Source organism: Marmota monax, unplaced genomic scaffold, assembly GCF_021218885.2.
Source record: "Marmota monax isolate L192 unplaced genomic scaffold, Marmota_monax_Labrador192_F-V1.1 WCK01_AAM20220418_F8-fsc00038, whole genome shotgun sequence".
Taxonomy (NCBI): Eukaryota; Metazoa; Chordata; class Mammalia; order Rodentia; family Sciuridae; genus Marmota; species Marmota monax.
In genome coordinates this window covers 4,279,746-4,286,853 of record NW_026692498.1, presented here as the reverse complement: position 1 = coordinate 4,286,853, position 7,108 = coordinate 4,279,746, and the positions used below count along the sequence as shown (strand labels likewise).

At 65.4% G+C, this 7,108-nt stretch overlaps 1 long non-coding RNA gene across 1 annotated transcript; it reads left to right on the top strand.

Annotated features, from left to right (window-relative positions):
* Positions 1–1,224: 1,224 nt before the first annotated feature.
* LOC124092980 (uncharacterized) lies at positions 1,225–3,809 on the top strand. Its single transcript, XR_006851807.2, has 2 exons — positions 1,225–2,604; positions 3,044–3,809. It is a non-coding gene; the product is annotated as an uncharacterized LOC124092980 (long non-coding RNA).
* Positions 3,810–7,108: the final 3,299 nt, after the last annotated feature.

Here is a 7,108-nt window from a genome sequence, read left to right as displayed (position 1 = left end):
GTGCAGCGGGAGGGCGGCAGGCAGCAGACGCTTGCTGGTGGGTGGTCGAGAGCGTGTGTCCAGGGAGGGCCTGATGCTCCGAGCTGACCAATACCCTGCCCTCCCCGCGCCCGGCGGCCTCCCCCAGCGCGGGGCCTGGTGCTGCCCCTCCTCGCCCCGCGGCCACCGCCTCCTGGAGCGCCGGGGTGGGCCGCTGGGAAGAGGCCGCCTGTGACGTGGACGCGCCCTGCAGGCGGCCCGGCCTGTCAGGTTGGGTCACTGGAATCAAGAGTGATGATAAGACCTGTCCCTCCAAATTAGGCCAGAGCCCCCGGAGCCCTGCTGATTACAGCCTGCACCGCACAGGCGCCCGAGGGGTCACTCGAAGGGCATTAATATGGATGGGGCCCATTGTTTCCTCAAATTAGGCCACTGGAGTGTGTCTTGAGGAAGCCCCAGCCGCATCGGCATGCCCGAGGGTCCCGGGCTCCCCCGGGGCCAGGCCGTCGGGCGGATGAGGAAGAGGACGGACCAGTCCCGGTTCAGGCGCAGATGGGCACAGGGGCCAGCCGGGGCCTGAGGGCTCCCAGCTCACCTGCAGAACATTCTGGAAAGATGAGAACCTCCTCTGGGCGGCTGTGGGGGTCGAGCGAGAACTGTGGCTCATGCAGGGGGCTCCACCTGTGGCTTCTGAAGCCCCTGAGACCCACGGTGACCCCACCGCCCCCAACCGGGCAGTGTGGCACACCCACCCCTCACAGTGCGGGGAACCCAGGCTCAGGGGGGCGCTCAGCGCGTCTGGGCAGCTGAGAGCCGGTCCATGCCCTCCTCTGTTCACTCCAGGCCCTAGCCACGGGAGACCCCAACTACGGCAGAGAGCAAGATGGCCTGAGCATACTGCGTGAGCCCAGGACAGGTGGACAGCGCCAGACAGCGTGGGCCTCCCCCACTTCTGGCCCACAAGCCAGGGCTTCTCGGGGAGGAGGCTCAGCCCCGCCAAGGAGTGGAGGCTGGGTCCCCACCGGCTGCACCCCAGCCCACCCCCATGCCCAGCTCTGAGCCTAGGGAGCCTCCTGGACCCCCAGGCACCCACCCCGCTTCCTTCTCCAGGTGGATACACTTTAGCATATTTTTTAAAGCACCAGATGACAATCTTATGAAAGAACAGTGACACAACGTATTATAAAGTAGCCAACGGGAGCGGGAGGAGGCGGCGGGGGCGGGGGGTGGCTGGGGACCCGTCACTCTTCCACGGCTTCTGAAGGGCTGGCGACAGCGTGCCCATTTCTGTCCAGAAGAGGCCTGGTCACAACACTGGTGACAAAAGAAGGTACTGTGGGTGACCTGGAAGTTGAGGGTGAGGGTGCCACTTCTGTGCCCAGGGTGGCCCCGACGCCTCTCCTCCCAGCTCCCGACGCCCTGAGGCCAGACCTCTGCCCAGGGCCCCATCCCTCTGCCAGGTATCCGGCTTTCTGCTGGGCCCCACCGGCCATCCCTTCCTGCCCACGTGGGGTGCACACCTCCTGGCCCACAGCCTGCTCAGAGCCCCCTCCCCAGGAAGCGTCCTCAGACCCCTGGCCAGGAGACCCCGTGCCGCCTCTCTGGCTCTGAGTCACTCTCAGGTGTGGCCTTCTGGGCTTCAGCAGAGCCTCCGCTGACCCTCCTCCCTGGCCTCACACCCTACACCTAGAGGGTCAATGCTGTCCACGTGTTACCCAACTCAGTGTCCCCTCCCGACCAGAGAGGCCGTGGGGTGAGGGCCTCCTGTGGCTGAAAGTACCCTCCTGAGCTCACATGCAAGAGAAGGGCCACTGTGCTGGTGGCCTGGCTGCCTCTGTCCGCAGCCTCTGGGAGGGACAAGCAGGGGAGGGGACGGCAGGGGAGGTGGCACGGCCTGCCTGGGCCTGCACAGGGACCACCCATCAGCTCCCCCTGAGAGCACCCTCCCTCTTCAGCCCAACCCTGAGAAGGCAGGTCCTGGGACCCTGGTGACTTCCCGGGAGCCACACTGGCCTGGAGAGGCGCTCAGCCCCCGGGTGCCGTGAGGTCCTCGTGGGCACTCAGGACTCCTGTGGGCGCCCACCTGCTCCTCCCTTGGCAGAGCCCCCTCTGCTCCTTGCCCTCTGCATCTGAATCCCGGGAGCAGTCCTCTGAGCTCCCTGCAGGACACTCCCACCCGCAGGACTGACGGGGGCTCAGTCTTCCCCCCCAGCCTGCTTCCCCGTGAAGCCCTCGGCAGGGCGGGCCACCTGCAGCCTGATGGGATTCCTCCTCCCCACCAGGAGGCCTGGTCCTGTGCTAGGTCACCACTGTGGTGGCCTCCAGCTATGCGTTGAGCTGGGGCGGAGCAGTCCCTCTGGTGGAAATCCAGCTGTCCCAACCCCCTTCCATAGAGGAGGCCTGGAGATGTCCGAGTGGCCCAAGCCACCCACGAGGCCCCTTGAGGAGGGAGCCCAGGTAGCAGCAGGGCTGTCCAACGCCCACTAGCACCGTGGGCTGTGGGCCAGGCACCCTCTGCGTGCTGGGCTCAGGGGCGAAGGCCATGCCGCCCCTCCAAGCACACACATGGCACCTTCGCCAGCAGAGCCCAGGGCCTGTCCAGAGCCCAGAGCCCATCCCATCCGGGTGGGTTGGGTGGTTGGATGGATGAGTGGGTGGATGGGTGGATGAGTGGGTGGAGGGGTGGGTAGATGGATGTGTGGGTGGAGGGGTGGGTAGATGGATGTGTGGGTGGAGGGGTGGGTAGATGGATGTGTGGATGGATGGGTGAGTGGGTAGATGGATGGGTGGATGGGTAGATAGATAGGTGAATGGGTGGATGGTTGGATGGATGGATGAATGGATAGATGGACGGGTCGGTGGGTGGACGGGTGGAGAATGGATGGTGGGTGGACGGCAGGTGGATGGGTTAGAAGAAGGCAAGGGGAGGTTTGGGTCCCAGCAGAGCCACCCAGGCAGTGCCTGAACACAGACGTGCATGGGAAGCCGGCAGTCCCCCTGCCCGGACCAAGGGCATCTGCCGCAAGATACGTGTCATTGTGCGCAAGCCGCTGTCCACCCACAGGGCGGCCACGTCCTGCAGAGCAGCAGGAGCAAGATCAGCCAAGTCACCCTCAGAACCAACCTGGGATGTGTCCTGCTTGTCTCGGGACAGCACAGGGGCCTCTGGAGTCCCCTCCGGCCTGCGTGCTCCTGAGAAGAGCCTGCCTCGCCGGCCTGAGCTGCCATGGCAAGTGCCACCGGCCGCGGCCTAAAACCCAAGGATCATTGTCCCCGTCCTGGGGGTCAAAGGTCGAGGTCCTCACACAGTCCTCTGTGGCCTGTGTCCCGACCCCCTCTCCCTGTAAGGACCCGTCCAGCTGGTTTGGAGCCCCGGGGGGACCTGCTTTAACTTGTACGTATGTGAAGACCCCACCTCCAATAAGACCCCACCTCCAAACTGCCACATGGGGATGGAATGGGGGACCGCGCCCCTGACTCTGGAGCACCTCGGAGCCTGCCGGGACCTTACAGGAGGAGCTCTGAGATGCGCCACCCCCAGGAGCCGCGCCAACACTGCTGGGCCTCGGGCGCCTGGGGGAGAAGAGCCGCGGTCTTGGCTGTACTTTTCAGCCCCTTCCTTCACGTGTCGGGCTCTGGGCCGTCTGCCATGGGCCCCTCCCCGAGCTTCTCTGGGTTCGGGATGAAAACACTGGAACCCCAGCCAGGGGTGGAACCCAGCTTCTCTGCCCATTAGCTGTGTGTCTCTAGGCCCATTCCTTGCCCCCTCTGTGCCTCATTTTCCTGCTGTATAAAATGGGACAATGACAGTCCCTACCCCATAGGTTTTAGTAAGGACAAAATGGGGAACATTTGTCAGGAATTGGAACAGGGCCAGGGCTTGGTCAGTGTGTCTCAATAAGGGTCTCAGGTTCTCCGTCTTCAGGAGCAACTGGGAAGGCTGAAGGCAGAGTGGCCTTGGGACTGGCCTGTGGCTTTGGACCTCAGCGCCTGTGGACTCCTCTGCCGTCAGGCCCTGGGTCAGAGGGGGCTTCTGCCTGGCGGGGGCTGCGGGGTGAGCAGCCCCTCCGCACCCCACTCTATTAGGGAGACGGCCAGGCGTGAGGCTCTGGGACTGTCCTGTGTTGGCGGCAGCTGCTGGAGCACATTTCTGGCAAGGAAGCTGACCGTGAACCGAGGCTGGGCGGCCCGGCTGGCGGGGCGGCCAACAGAGACAGCTGCTGCGGCGGGGCCTCCCGGTGGGCCGGGCCGGAAACCGGGGCTCAGTCTGAGGCGCTTCAAAGAGGAGCCTTTGTGTGGGGCAGCAGAGCCCCGGCCCCCCGGGGGCAGGCTGGGGCTCCAGAGACGGTCCTCTCCCTGGGCAGACCCCACAGCCACAGCACCCTCTCTGAGCCTCAGCCTCTCAGACGCAAGGCCACAGGTACCCCTGTGGTGGCAAGCCCCTTTTTGGCTCCAGGGAACACATTCCTCTTGGAGCTCTGCCTGACACCCCAAGATCTGTGCTTTGCAGCCGTCCAGGTGGACAGCAAGGTCAGGCACCCCGGGGCCTGGCCTCCAGAGCAGGACTCCCTGGCCCCCAAGGGTCAGATTTCCGGTCTGCCACGGAAGCTGCTCCCTCCCCGAGCCCCGAAGCCCACCACTGCCTCTGTCCTCGTCCCAAACGTCCTGCTCTCTGGACGGACCTGCTGAGTGGTCCGTGGGTGACGGAATGAACCTGCCAGCAAAGCAATCAAAGAACCACGTGACTGGCGTCCCACAGGTTGTCCTTGGCTGGGGGGACGGCCCCTGCCTCCCAGGGGCATTTACTAGAGACATTTCGCTCCTCACCCTGGAATGAGGCCGGGGGTGGGGCGCTGTCTCAGGCAACAGAAAAACCAGGGATTTCTGCAAAGGAAAGAGAGCACCCTGACCCCCACCCAGGCCAGCCCTGGGCTTTGCTGGACCTCAAGGCCTCCTGCACAATCGCCTGCAGCCCTTCGCCTGTGTGGAGAGGGTGGCGTGGATCCACGCGTCTTTGTGCCGGGCTGTGTCTCCTATGGCCGACCAGAAGGTCCAAGAGAAAAGCATTCCCCACGCCCAGCCCTGACCTCGCCTCTCACCCCACCCAACACACCTCACCCTGAGCGGAGCCTGGGTGTCCATCGAGTGTGGGACCAGCATGGGCTGGTCCTCTGAGACAGGCTCTTTGCACTCGGAATCTTGTGTGACCTGAAGGCAATCAGGTGACAGGTCAGCCCAGAGAAAGGGAAACAGAGGGTCAGAGAGGTGAAGGGCCTCTCCCGCAAGCACGTGGACTGTGGTGTGGCCGGCAATTGGACCCAGACCCTCCGGGTCCCACGTTCTCCTTCCCTCTGTCAAGGTGGGTCCGGTGGGAAAGAATGGGACAGGCTCAGTGTCCTCAGCCAGGGCTGGTGACCTACTGAAATGCTGGACATGAGCGTCATTCCCTCAACAAATGGTGGTCCCAGACACCAGAAGAGCCAGGGGAGGCCCTGCCCCTTGTCTCGGGTCCCTGCCCTGGAGCAGGCCATGCTGCGGACAAGGGAGGACCCTCCGAGGCACCGTGAGCTGAGGGTCCTGGAGCTGGGCTCCCAGCTTGGCTCCCGCCAGGCAGCACCGTGGCGTCCGTCTTCCTGCTGGGCCCCGTGCGGCTGTGCTCGGCCGGACCTCCTGGGACCAGCCAAAGCCGCTGAGGGCTCAGACCAGCGGACTCTGGTGGGGCCCAGACAGCGCCTGCCCTTCCCCAGCTGTCCTGAGAGGTTTGCCGGGACCGAGGTGGGACGAGGGGACAGGTAAGGGCCACTGCCAGACCTGGGGCCCAGCCCATCCGCAGGGCTCTGAGCCCCCAGGACGAAGGTGGCCCTGGGGCTCCATGCGTCTCCTGACTCCAGCCCTGGTCCCTGCTGTGTCCCCAGCCCCGCCCCACTGTCCCCACTGTCCCTAAGCTGGGAGCCGGGCAGGCAGGAAGGAGCCGCTGCATTCCTGAGGTCCCCTCCTGGCCTCCAAGCAGCCCAGCCTCCTCCTCTGGACTAACCCCAAGGCCACGCTGGGGGTGGGGGCTGGGCTGACCCTGGCCACGGCCTCTGCGCCCGGAGCTTCCATCCCGGGACCCCCTGGGGCCATGGCCCGGCCCAGGCTTTTTCAAGCCCCTTGCCAGGGGCAGAGGCAGTGGTGGCCTCCCGCGGCGGGTATTTTGGGGTGTCCCACAAGCAAAAACATGCAGGGACGCAGGAGGCCAAGCCTCAGTCCCCAAGGCTTGGGTGGGACTTGGAACTGGCAGAGGACAGGGAGAGGACAAGGAGGGCAGAGGGTGGGAGGAGCCGGGACCAGAGAGCCCCTGGGGCCGGCCGGGGTGGGACTGTGGGGAAGAGGGAGCCCAAGGGGGTGCAGGCCTGGGGCCTCAGAGGGGCCTCTCCTAGCCAGGGCAGAGTGGAGGCCACTAACACCCCCACCCAGCCGAGAGCCACTGTCCTCCCCTGAGAACAGAGATGGTGTCTGGGCGCGGCCAGCGTGAGGGCGCGAGGCTGCGGGCCTAGCCCAGGCCTGTTCTCTGGAAGGGGCCGCGTGGTGTCCATGGGTGCTGGCCCTGGTGCCGGGGTCCTGTTGACCACTGGCTGGGCACCACGGAATGCCCAGCAGGCCTAAGGGCTCCACGTGGCCCAGGTGAAGTTGGGGCAAAAATCCAGTCCCAAGAGAATCAATCCCCTGGAGGCCTCCCCCTGAGGAAGCCAGGGAGCCCGGCCCAGCACCCTGCCCGCCAGCCAGCAGGGCCTCTGGTCCTCGTCCTCCCTGAGGCCTAGGAGGGCCAAGACGGAGGCCCTCATCCTGCACCGGGGAGCCAAGCACAGACATGAGGGGCCTTGTCCCACCTGCTCCTCCTCCCAGGCCAGAGCAAGGTCCACATGCTGCCGACCACGGCCCACGTGCGGCCAGCAGGGCGGCTCTGCCTGTCTCTCCCTGGCCAGGTCCCAGCCCAGCACCTGGTGGCAGAGGCTCCCTTCCGCCTCTCCCTGACACCACGAGCACCCCGAGTCCTGGACATGCTCCCTGAGCACGGGCACTCGATGGCCATGGGCACTCACTGGCCCCGGGCCAGATGACGCCTGAGCTCATCGAGGCTCAGAAGTCA